We start from the raw sequence: 12829 nt of genomic DNA, 5'->3' as shown, positions 1-12829 counted from the left end.
AAGTAGATTGAAAAGGTCCTTATCATGCTTATTTCAGTGTTGAACACCACTCTGTTTTTTTTTTGCAAGGTATCTTATTTTCATGGTCCTGAACTTGGTACAAAACTTCCATGGCGATACACATGTGCCACGCAATACATTTATCTTCTCTATATCTCTAGAGATTATTTCATTGAACACCTGGCAGAAGACAAATGTATTACAGATCAGTGTGTTTAAAATTGATTCTGCATCAGAACCATGTAGCTGAAGAATCCGTATTCCTTCCATCTCCAAAACTGCTAATACAATGAGTTGATAGACACTTTGGCCAATTATATTCCTCCACATAGAATTACTGATAAAACTTTGAGTTCTTCCTATAGGTAATCTTTTCATCAACTCATCATTTGGAGGTTCTGTTGCCAGTGCCAAAGCACCAAGTGTATCCATAATCAGATTGACCCAAAGCAACTGAACTGCTTGCTACACACACCTGAATTGCCCCTGCACTAAACAGCTGGGTGACCAATTCTTTTTCCATTAAACTGAGACCTTCATGTAGATACCCAACACCGTGAGTCAAAATATGACTCAAGGTAGATTCTTTAACTTTCGCAATGAAAGGTGCCAGATCTTCTTTAGTACATTGAAGAAATTGGGATCTCTCTCCACCATCTGCATTTGAATATGTGACTAGATCAAGAGCAGTAAGTCGTGCATGTTTCCGTGTTGGCACAAACACTAGAGCTGGTTTGCCTTCCTTTGCATGTTGAACTATTGATGTGTATGTTGGCTTAGTCAATGCTTGCATTCGAGCCTCAAAATTGGCTATATTAATCCCCTGAATGTAAATCTCAATTGGTACAGGACGCACACCAGGTAGAAAATTGAAAAGCCCATGTGCTGTAGCACCAATCCACTCTCCAAGATCTTGGCATTTGCAAGTGAAGTAGAAGTAATTCAGCAGAATGATTCCAAAACGTAATTTGACCTGAAAGGTTCACAATGTATACAGGTTTGCCCATGGACTGCAAAATTTTGTTATAGTGTTTAACCGCCACCCGTTCGAAGGAAGAACCGCTTGCCTCTCCTCTATTCTCAGCAGAACCCTCTCTACACCAAGGAGAGCCTCCCGACTCTTCATGTTGGCCTAGAGCTGATCTTTCACTGCCCTTTTTTCTTCTTAAATTGAAGTCGGCTCTCTTGGCGGCGACCAAATAAGACCTCTGAGGAGAAAGCAATTGCGCCTCCGGAGGAGATTCGAACCACCGACTTCTCTGAGCCCCATTTTCAGGTAAATGAAAGGCTGGGGGTCTATTATGATGACGGTGGAGGTGGTGGCTGTATGTGTCGTCCAACAATTTGGACATTTCTTGTCGCATGTGCTCATGGCTCTCTTCCAGTTCACGAATTCTCTTCAAGAGAACTCCAGGGGAATCCTCTTCCAATGCTGCAGGAGGAAGCCCTGTGACATGACTCATGGTTGTGGTGAAACTCTTAAAGAAAGCATAAAGATTGGCGTGCTGACATGTCCTGAAGTCAAGAAATGGTTCAAGAATTGTTTACATTGGTGTTGAACCCAGGTCTTTATAATTCAAACTCCAGACTTGAATTGTGTGCTAATGCAACGCAAAGTTGCAAGCGGCAGAAAAGGATTCGAAACCGACACATTCTCCACCTTCTCCATCCAAATTTGGCTTGAAATATGTCTCATTCTGGATACGATTACCTCCAGGATTGGACCAGACGGAATTGTAATATATTTCCTGCTCTGCTTCTTAATGTTATTGATGAGCTGTTCAAATCATCTCTTCCATCCACTGCTCCACTAAGAACACTAATATGTTCATCACTTCCGGGTCTTTTTGCAGTGTGGCGCCAAGCTATGTCGCCTTCATATCGCTCAAATATGCAGACCATGTTAGGTCTTACATAATGTGCTCCATCGGCACTAGCCATGACCCCATCCATGTAGTATGCATTTCTTGGAAGTCATTGAGTGGATCAAGAGACATAGCAGTCAGTCCAAATCCAGTATATTGAGGATGCTCATATTCCTCTTCTCACCAAGATTTCCAGCTTTTGTTTGCAGGGATGCCAATACCACCCCTATCGTTATCCATTTGGTCCAATCTTCTCAATCTTCAACTATCTTTTGCCATTCAAAACCCGAGGGATTGAACAAGAATGGAGCAAACAACCATGTCACCACCAAAAACCACATCGAAAGTGTTATTAACAGGTAAGAGACAAAATCTTTTGCAGCAGAGCAATAAATGTTGTAGACAAAGAGAAGCATCATCAGCTCTAGTCCTTTTGTGAAGTGACTCCTCGAATAAAGCCTGTAATTCTCTGCATATTTCTTATGTTTCACCACAAAACCTCGCCCAGTGGCCCTATATTTTGCACTACCATGAAAAATTGTCCTGCCAAAATAATGAGTCTTTGCACCCAGAGAGAATGTGAAAAAGACAGAGGCAAGTTGCATCTGCATGATAACAAAATCACTTAATGCAGACCGGAAGCCTCGTTCCAAGCCAATCTCCATAACCATTGGCAAGGCCATTAGTAGACCTATCTGAATCAAAGACTGTGATGCAAGAACTGCCTCAAGAGGAAAATTTTTTCTCATATCTGCTTGGTTAACCAGTGACTTTTCTAATCCACTCAGTACAAAATATAGCCGTCCATAAAGAAAGGTAGACGAAGTGTATAGGCTGACAACTGTTGATGGATTTTGACGGATATGACAGTTGTGAAATATTGGCTATGGATTCGAACAAATCCCCAATTTCATAGCGCAGCCTAAAACATGTTGCGCTGTGAAACTACAAAAAGGCTTTATGCACATCAAACTAATGTGAGCGGTTTTGAAATTTTGGCATTAGAATTTTCAGTGATAACAGGGCCCCTCCGCATGAAAACAACAGATGGAAAAGGCCATGGAGGACTACGAGGACATCTTCACCTCCCTTGCAGGCGTGCCTCTGCACTGTCAGGTGTGCCACTGCCCAATGGACCAATCTATCGACACTCCGTTCAGGAGAATGACGAAATCAAGAGGCAAATTCAGGAGATGATGCATAAAGGCCACATCCGGCTTAGTTCATCGCACTGTTGGAGCTCGATCGTGTTGGTACAGAAGAAGGATGGGACTTGCAGACTCTGTATTGACTATCGAGCACTGAACAAGATCATTGTCTGGAATAGGTACCTGATCCCAAGGATTGATGACCTTCTAGACCAACTGAAGGGGGAAAATATTTCAGCAAGATCGACTTGAAGTCATGATATCACCAAGTACCAATCAAACCCTCTGATGTGTGGAAGACTTCCTTCAAAGCCAAGGAGGGCCTTTTCGAATGGTTGGTTATGCCTTTTAGGTTGATAAATTATCCTGCAAAATTCATGAGGCTCATGGATGACATCTTGCGTCCATTAACCAACTCATTTGTACTGGTATACTTGGATGACATCCTAGTCTTCAGCCAGAGTTGGGAAGAGAACCTCCACCACATCCAACAACTTCTCCAAACACTGCGGCAACACAAGCTATGTGCCAATTTGGAGAAATGCACTTTTGGCATGACCCAGGTTTAGTATCTGGGATACATTATTGATGAACGAGGGGTTCATGTGGATCCATCCAAGATCCAAGTCATCCGGGATTGGCCAACTCCAACCACTTTGACAGAGCTTCACCCGCAGGTTCGTGTTGGGATTCTGTCATATCACTTGGCTCTTGAGTGAAGTCACCAAGGGAGGAGTGAAAGAAATTTTTTTTTGGTCTGAATCTCAATAGAAGGCATTCATAGAGTTGAAATATCGCCTCTGCTCTACACCAGTGCTCACATTACCAGACTTGCGAAACCATTTGAGATCGAGACAGATGCCTCTGATTATGCTATTGGGGAAGTCCTTACTCAACAGGGGCATCCAGTGTCATATCACAATGAGACACTTTCAGACACAGTTCGAAAGTATCCCACTTATGACAAAGAGATGTATTACATTGTGCAGGCTTTCCGACAATGGAAGCATTACATTTTGGGGAAGGAAGCAATCATCCACACATACCACCGACCCCTGCAGTTCATACAGATGCAAGGGAAGTTGCAGAATGATTGCCGTCAGAAGTGGTCGACATACCTGCAACAGTTCCATTTGAATATCAAGTATAAGAAGGGAATCACCAATAATGTTGCATATTGCCTCAACCGACAACTGATCATGGCGTTAACCACTGTGCTCGACTCTTGTGGGCATGAGACTTCTGATTGGCCACTTCTCTACAAAAGCGACCCAAAATTTGGCCACACATACCAGACGCTCTTGGAGGGTCAACAAGTTCCAAATTTTCACATCGAGAATGCCCTATTATGCCACCTCGGATACCTTTGTGTTCCTTCAAGAGAGCATTCCAAGATGATTTGGGAAGCACACTACATTCAGGTCACTGTGTAGAAAATCTGTGATAGGTTAACCCGACAATGCAATATAAATCAAAGCAGAATACTATAGCCTACTTCTACTATCAATTTGAGGAAGCTTAAAGATCGATTTGAACAATATAATTAGAAGAAGAAGAATCAATGGCACAATATACATGAAAATACTTTTGGGAAATCCTCAGATAAAAACCCCACACTATTGTATTATAATACATGGTGAAATACATAGGACTTATACAAAGCCTTAGCTCTCACAGCTAGCCAGCTCTCAGTACAATCCTCACAGATTCTCACAGGAAATCTTGGCTTCTCTCTGACCTTCCTCTCTACCCTCCAAGGTCCTATTTCCTTGTGCTGTTCCTTGTGTGTTGAGAATGCAACAAGATGATGGAGCTTAATGGAAAGGAGTCGCCTTCACTAAGTGGGCCTGCACGCAAATTATGGCGCAAAGTCTATTTTTAGACATATGGTTCATGGTCTATGAGTTGAAGGATGCTGTTTATGGATGATTGGTCATGTTGGGAAAAATATATGGACTTCTATTTTTGGATCACAGCAGGAGTGATCAGTGTCTATTTTTAGACTGCTAGTCAAAAATAGAAAAGTCAAATATTATTGTCTCATAATAATATTTAGACTATAAACATTATCTTATTCTCTTGGAGCACTTCAGTTTGAGCTACAGATGTGGCACATGCATCTGTCAGAAGGAAATACACTTTTCTTGTGAGCCAGTTGAGCTATTGCATGCATGACATCAGTTAGAACTCATGCATGTGAGTTCTATGGAGTTGGATGTGGAGTTGATGGAGTTGTGTTCAGTTTGACTTGGTTAAACTAGTTGTAATTAGTCTAACTGCAAATAGACTAGTGATGAGTGATGTGAATTAATTGATTAAATTAATTCACTAATTATTAACTCATAATGCAACTGAAGAATACATCAGTTAACTCAGTGCATGTACAGTTCAGTGGAGACAGGTGTTAGAGGTTGAGATTGCTATCAGTTGTGACTATAGTTGTGCATGAGATCTTGCACAAGCAATGTATTGAGTATGCCCATGAGAATTGCCCAGTATATGCCCAGTGAAATAGCCTGTGCTCACGTGATTTCCAGGGTGAGTGATTTTCACATGGTATTGTGTGCAATAGAGGCAGGCAAAGCAGTGGAGAAGATTTGAACCTGTGACTTGTTCGGATCTGAGCTAGTTTTGTGTGTAACAGGTGGAGATAGTGCTGGATACTTGTGAGGAGTATTGTACTATGTAATGTTACATGTTCTCAATCATTAATATACAGATAGTGTGGGGTTTTCAGCTGTAAGCTTTCCATGAGATACATACGGTGTTAATGTGTGCATGCGATTGATGTTTCATTGTTTTTAATGCTGCTAAATTGATGATCAACGTAGAGGAAGTTATGTATTATGCATGTATTCCGCAATAGTGTATAATCAGGATAATCTCTGTGAATAAGTTTTTATTATTCAAAATTTCTACATTGTGGATGATTAGCCTATTACCAAGTGGAAAAACAATCCTTCAAAACTGCACAATCCTCAAGGATGAACCCTTGACTGCATGCATGAGTTTTCTCCATGAGAAAACACATGCAACTGATAGTACAGTGTCCTTTAACATTAATCTCAACTGGGTCCTTCTTAGAATAGACATGCATGAGTTTCTGATGAGGGAATATTCAGTTAACTGGAGTAGAACTAGTTGAGTGCATTAATGCATCAATTGACTGTTAACTCACTATTAGTTCCTCAAACAGTTTGGAACTAATTTAACTGGACTTAACTTAGTAAAATGAGTTAACTAATTACAACTAAAATATAACTCAATCTTATCTCCTTAATTTAAGGGATAACTCTTGCATGACTTTAGAAATACTTCTAACTTGAATTTATCCAACTAATTAATTTAAAATAAATTAATTAATTATTTCCAAGTAGCTGTTAAGACTAAATTCGATTTTAATTCACAATTTAATTCAAGTAAAAATTAAATTGGAATATTCTTGTTGCCATATTTCAACACTCCCTTTCAACAAGAAAGGGATTATCTGCCACCCCAATCTTGTCTCTATGGAACTCGAATTTACACTTTGACAATTCCTTTGTCAAAATGTCAGCATCTTGCTCCTCTGTTGAAATATACTTCAGCAACATGATCCTCCTTGCTACACAGTCTCTGAGATGATGATACCGGATGCCGATGTGCTTGGACCTATCATGAAATACTAGATTCTCAAAGAGTTTGATACACTTTTGGTTATCACAATAGATCACAGTTGGATCCATCCTTTGATCAAACAAACCAACTAGGATTCTTTGCATCCAGATGGCCTCACATGCTACCTGACTTGCAGCCATGTATTCTGCCTCTGCCGAGCTGAGTGCAACTGACCTCTATTTCCTGTTGTACCAAGAAACTGCACTGACCCATGGTTGAAAATCCTTCTTGATGTGCTCTTTCGATCTAATGGACTCCCTGCCTAATCTGCATTAGTGAAGCCTTGTAGCTTCACTCCCTTTGTCTATTTGTACCATAATCCATACTAAGATGTGCCTCTGAGGTATCTCAATACATGCTTTTCTGCCTTCCAAAACATCTTGGTAGGCTGAACCATCGCTTGACTCAGCTAGTTCACCACATAGCACAAATCTGGTCATGTGTTCATTAAGTACATCAGTGAACCCACAAGCTGCCTATACATAGTAGCCTCTACCACTTCTCTTGAAGTAGCAACCTCCTTCCTCCAGTTACCTGCTAGAGGAGTCTGCATGGGCTTGCACTTCTCCATGTGGAATCTCCTGAGTATCTCATTGGCATACTTTCCCTGAGACACAAACAACTCCCCATCCTTTTGCCACACTTCCATGCCAAGGAAGTAATGCATGAGACCTGTGTCTTTCATCTCGAGTTCTCTTGCAAGGTCCTCCTTGCAAGACACAATCAACTGATCATCACTAATCAATATGAGATCATCAACATAAAGTACGATGATCAACATCTTACCTTTCACCATGATTTGGTACAAGTTCGCATCCACTTCACTCTTTGTGAAGCCCAACCCAGTGAAGTAGTTGTTTATCCTGGTGTACCAAGCATGAGGTGCTTGCTTCAACCCATACAACTCTCTCTTGAGTCGGCACACATGTGACTCACGATCGAAGGTCTCAAAACCTTCCTGCTACTCTATGCACACCTCTTCCTCAATCTGGCCATTGAAGAATGCAGTGTTCACATCCATTTGATAAATCTTCCAACCCATTTGTGCTGATAGTGCCAACATAGATTTGATAGATGAGTACCTTGCGACAGGAGGAAAAGTCTCATCATAGTCAATTCCGTTGACCTGTGAAAAGCCATGGGAAACAAATCTTGACTTATGCTTCTCCACACTACCATCAGTAGCTTTCTTTACCTTGTAAAGCCAATGGGAACTCACAACTGACTTGTTCTCCAGTGTCGGAACCATGTCCCAAACACCGTTACGAACTATGGAGTCATACTCCTCCACCATAGCATCAACCTAAATCGGCAGCTGCACTACTTCCTCAAAGGAAGATGGCTCGGTCTCAACACATTCCCCAGCAAGGGCCATGTATCCAGTGTACCTCTCAGGTGACCTCCTTTGTCTGCGCTGAGAAGATGGTGCTCCAACATTCTCTCTTGCATCCTCCAACAATCTGTCAGCTTCTCTTGTGTGCTTTCGTCTATCTCTGGAAGACTCTGCTTGAGTGGATGTCTCCACTCCTGGAACCTTTGTATGTGGCTGCTCTGCATCAGTCTGAGGCTCCTCCTCCTTAGGAACCAACAGTTCCTCTACAGCCTGTAGTTGGAGCTCCCTCTCAAGGGAAACTCACATGGCCTTCTGCTCATCAAACTTGAAATCTCTGTGAACCACTGTCCTCCGAATGGTAGGCAAGTACACCCAATAGTTGTGAGGTGTATCAATGTACCCCACAAATATCCCCAACTTTGTTGTCGGCTCAAGCTTCTTCCATGCATCCTTTTGTCACATGGAAATATAATAATGAGCCAAAGATCCTGAAGTGACCCACATCTGGTCTCTTACCGGAGAAACCTTCCTCTGGTGTCTTCATCCCAAGTATGCGATGCAAGCTTCTATTTTGCAAATAGACCACTGTGTTGCATGTCTCATCCCACAAGTGAAGTGGTAGGCCTTGGTAATGCAGCATTTCCCGTGCTACCCCTACAATAGTTCTGTTCTTCCTCTCGGCCACCCCATTTTGCTGTGGTTTATGAGGTGCCGTCAACTCTCGTTTAATTCCTTTTGTTGCACAGAAGTCCTTAAACTCTTGAGAGACATATTCTCCATTGTTGTCGCTTCTCAAGGCCTTGATCTTCTTCCCTAAATCTTTCTCGACCAAAGCTTTGAACTCAAAAAACTTTGTGAAAGTTTGGTCCTTATTTTGCATGAAATAAATCCAGCATTTACGAGAATAGTCATCAATGAAAATCACATAATACCTTTGCTTCGTTGTGGATGCCGTTGAGAATGGTCCACACAAATTAGTATGAACTTGCTCTAAGATAGCCTTTGCTTGATTGTCTCGTTCATGAAAGGAAGACTTGGTGTACTTTCCCAAGGTACAACCTTTGCATGTGTCAACTTGCTCAATTTTACCTTTGGGAAGTACTGTAGATATCTATTGCATTATCTTCAAATCCCCATGATGCAAATGGCCTAACTGCCTGTGCCACAACTCGCCAATGTCTTGGCTTTGCACCAATTCTGCTTTCGTACTCAATGCTGCACAATCATCTACCTCTAGTTTATATAGATTCTTCACCCAAATCCCTATCCTCTTGGTTTGACCCATGGCTATGTGTCTTAGGAACACCTTTCCTTTACTGAAGACAACATCGTAGCCTTTGTCCTCCAACATTGCGACCAATACCAAGTTCTTCTTCAGTCTAGGTACATACATCATATCTGTCAAGGTGAGAGGAGCTCCATGCTTCCTCTGAAAAGCAACCGTGCCCACTCCTAAAACACTATACCTTCCATCGTCACCCATCTCTATGCACATCTTGAGGTATTTCTCCTCCAAGGCACTGAATAAATTTTTATCACCGGTCATGTGGAATGAGGCTCCACTGTAAAGATACCAGACACAACCCATTATTGATGACACCATGCATGCAATGAGGGTAAAGTCCATTTCAAACTAAAAGGCTAATGCCTCACCTTCCGATCCTTCCGAGGATCCCTTCTTAGACTTGTTCGATGGGAAATTAGTTGCATAATGTCCCATCTTGTGACAATTAAACCATCTTACTTTAGACATGTCACCCTTCTTCCCTCCATGAGAAGAATTCGATTTGAAATGGGAAGCCTTCCCTTTCCCTTTCCTTGCCTTACTTGCTAAGGCCATATTTTCTTCATCATCATTCTTGGATGAAGAACCATCTCGTGTGCTCCTCATAATCTCCTCCTGCATAAGATCCAACCATAGTCGTTCCCAATCCATCAGTTTCTCACTTCCATTCACAAAGTCTTGGTAGCTATTCCAACTCTTTGGAGGCCAAGGAGAGCGAGGCTCACCATATCATCATTGGCATTGATTATTCCCACGCTTCCAAGCTCATCTCTGCAAGTGGTGAGCTTGTTCAGATATGTGGAAATAGTATCGCCCTTCTCCATCTTGATTCTTCGAAGGTTATCCTTGAGCACCAATTTCCTCTGGTCGCTACTGTTCTGGTAGAGGTCCTTCAATGTCTCCCACATTAAAAATGGAGTATCCTTGCCATGGAGACTTGAGACAATATGGTCTTGAAATTCCTGAACGATGATCCGTCTCGCCTTCGCCACACACTTCTTCCACTCAACCAACTCTTGTACATTAGTTGAAGCGGGCTTTGGGATTTCCTGATCAATGAATTCCTTCAAGCCATTGTCTTCTAATACAATCTCCATTCTATCTTTCCATGCTATGTAATTTGAGCTACCTTCCAAGGCATACTCGAGTCTCAAGCCATAGAACGCCATTGGCCAACCTTGAAGTATGATATGAATTCGATTTGCACCTGCAACCCTGAACTTCAAACTTCGAATTCTCTTCTCAGTATACTATTCACAGCTCCGATACCATGTAGAAAATATATTATAGGTTAACCCGATAATGCAATATAAATCAAAGTAGAATACTATAACCTACTTCTACTATCAATTTGCGGAAGCTTAAAGAACGAGTTGAACAATATAACCAAAAGAAGAAGAATCAATGGCACAGTACACATGAAAATAATTTGGGGAAATCCTCAGATAAAAACCCCACACTATTGTATTATCATACATGGTGGAAATACATAGGAATTATACAAAGCCTTATCTCTCATAGCTAGCCAGCTCTCAGTACAATCCTCATAGATGCTCATAGGCAATCTTTGCTTCTCTCCAGCCTTCCTCTCTACCCTCCAAGCTCCTATTTCCTTGTACTATTCCTTGTGGATGATTAGCATATTACCAAGTGGAAAAACAATCCTTCAAAACTACGCAATCCTCAACGATGAATCCTTGATTACATGCATGAGTTTTCTCCATGAGAAAACACATGCAAGCAATAGTACACTGTCCTTGAACATTAATCTCAACTGGGTATTTCTCAGAATAGACATGCATGAGTTTCTGATGAGGGAATCTTCAGTTAACTGGAGTAGCACTAGTTGAGTGCATTAATGCATCAACTAACTGTTAACTCACTATTAGTTCCTCAAACAGTTTGGAACTAATTTAACTAGACTTAACTCAGTAAATTGAGTTAACTAATTACAACTCAAATATAACTCAATTTTATCTCCTTAATTTAACGGATAACTCTTGCATGACTTCAGAAAGACTTCTAACTTGAATTTCTCCAACTAATTAATTTAAAATAAATAAATTAATTAATTCCAAGTAGTTGTTAAGACTAAATTCGATTTTAATTCACAATTTAGTTCAAGGAAAAATTAAATTGGAATATTCTTGTTGCCATATTTCAATGCGCTGGGCATTTCGGGGTTGAGAAAACAGTGGCTGTACTACAGAAGTATTTCTATTGGCCGAATCTTCGACAGGATGTCGGGAAGTACATCCGATCCTGCACTTCCTACGCCATTTCCAAACCGACCATCAAGAAGCAAGGCCTCTATACTTCGCTGCCTACCCCTTGTCGACCTTGCGAATCCATCTCCATGGATTACATGTCGGGCCTTCCTTGTACTAAGCATGGCAATGACTGTGTTTTTGTAGTCGTTGACAGATTCTCGAAGATGGCCATTATGGCGGCCTGCAAGAAGAGTATCACAGCGAAAGCCACTGCTAAACTCTTCTTTGAACAAGTGTGGGTACACTTTGGGATCCCACAGTCTATCATCTCAAATTGGGACAACAAGTTCCTCAGTACATTTTGGTCCAGTCTCTGGTCGATGCTAGACACCAAGCTCACTAAGTCCACAACTTTCCATCCCCAAACTGTTGGCCAGACAGAGGTCATCAATAAGATGATTTTACACATTTTGCACTTGTACAACTCAAAGCATCCATGCACATGGGATGAGAGCCTCCCCTATGTCTAGCATAGCTATAACCGGGATCTCCACAGCTCAACTGGACACAACCCTTTTTAGGTGGGCTTTGGATTCCAGCCACTATGTCCCATTGATGTGGCCATGCCATTTGCAACTACTCATGTAGATTTGGCTCATGTCCAATCCAAAACCGATAATAAAAATAGCTTCATTGAGCACATCCAACATATCCGCCAGCAGGTCCACGAAATTTTGGAGAAATCAAATGCCAAGTACAAGCAGCGACATGATCAGCATCGGTTGCCACACAAGTTTCAGGTGGGCGACAAAGTCTGGTTGCATTTGCAAAAGGAACGCCTTACTAGAGCCTATTGGAAACTCAGACCATTTTGATATGGTCCTTACACCATTACCAAGGCAGTGGTATACAATGCATTTGAGCTCAGCATTTCCCCATTCCTTGGCCCACACCTAGTGTTCAATGTGGACCGCCTTCGACCATACTTCCCACCATTGCTAGACACATCAAACATTGCAGAACAACTCACACCTATAGAGTTAAGTCCAAATTGCATGGAACAAGACACAACTAATCGAATCATGGAATTGTATATCAAGAACACCTGAGAGAAAAATATCCAACTATATCGAGGTTTCAAAGTTGGCCAACTCCTTCACGAGGGAAAGTGGCTCACAAGGGACCAAGTTCAATGGAAGTTTCCTCATCTTATGGAGGAACTCAATGCAATGGGGACCATTGCTTCCTAAGGGGGGAGGAATGATCAAGGTGGATATTGGTGGCCACCTACCTATTCCACTTGGACCCCCAACACTATCTCTTTCAGTTTT

General features: G+C 41.7%; 1 pseudogene; it reads right to left on the bottom strand.

The window, feature by feature from the left end:
- Positions 1–2119: 2119 nt before the first annotated feature.
- Positions 2120–2614, bottom strand: LOC149138910 (callose synthase 2 pseudogene; annotated as a pseudogene).
- Positions 2615–12829: the final 10215 nt, after the last annotated feature.

This window comes from Pinus tabuliformis, chromosome X, assembly GCF_031772625.1.
Source record: "Pinus tabuliformis cultivar Carrire ecotype Pingquan chromosome X, CPIR1, whole genome shotgun sequence".
Lineage (NCBI taxonomy): Eukaryota > Viridiplantae > Streptophyta > Pinopsida > Pinales > Pinaceae > Pinus > Pinus tabuliformis.
Note: the sequence above shows the minus strand (reverse complement) of the source record. Positions and strands in the feature narration are given on the sequence as shown.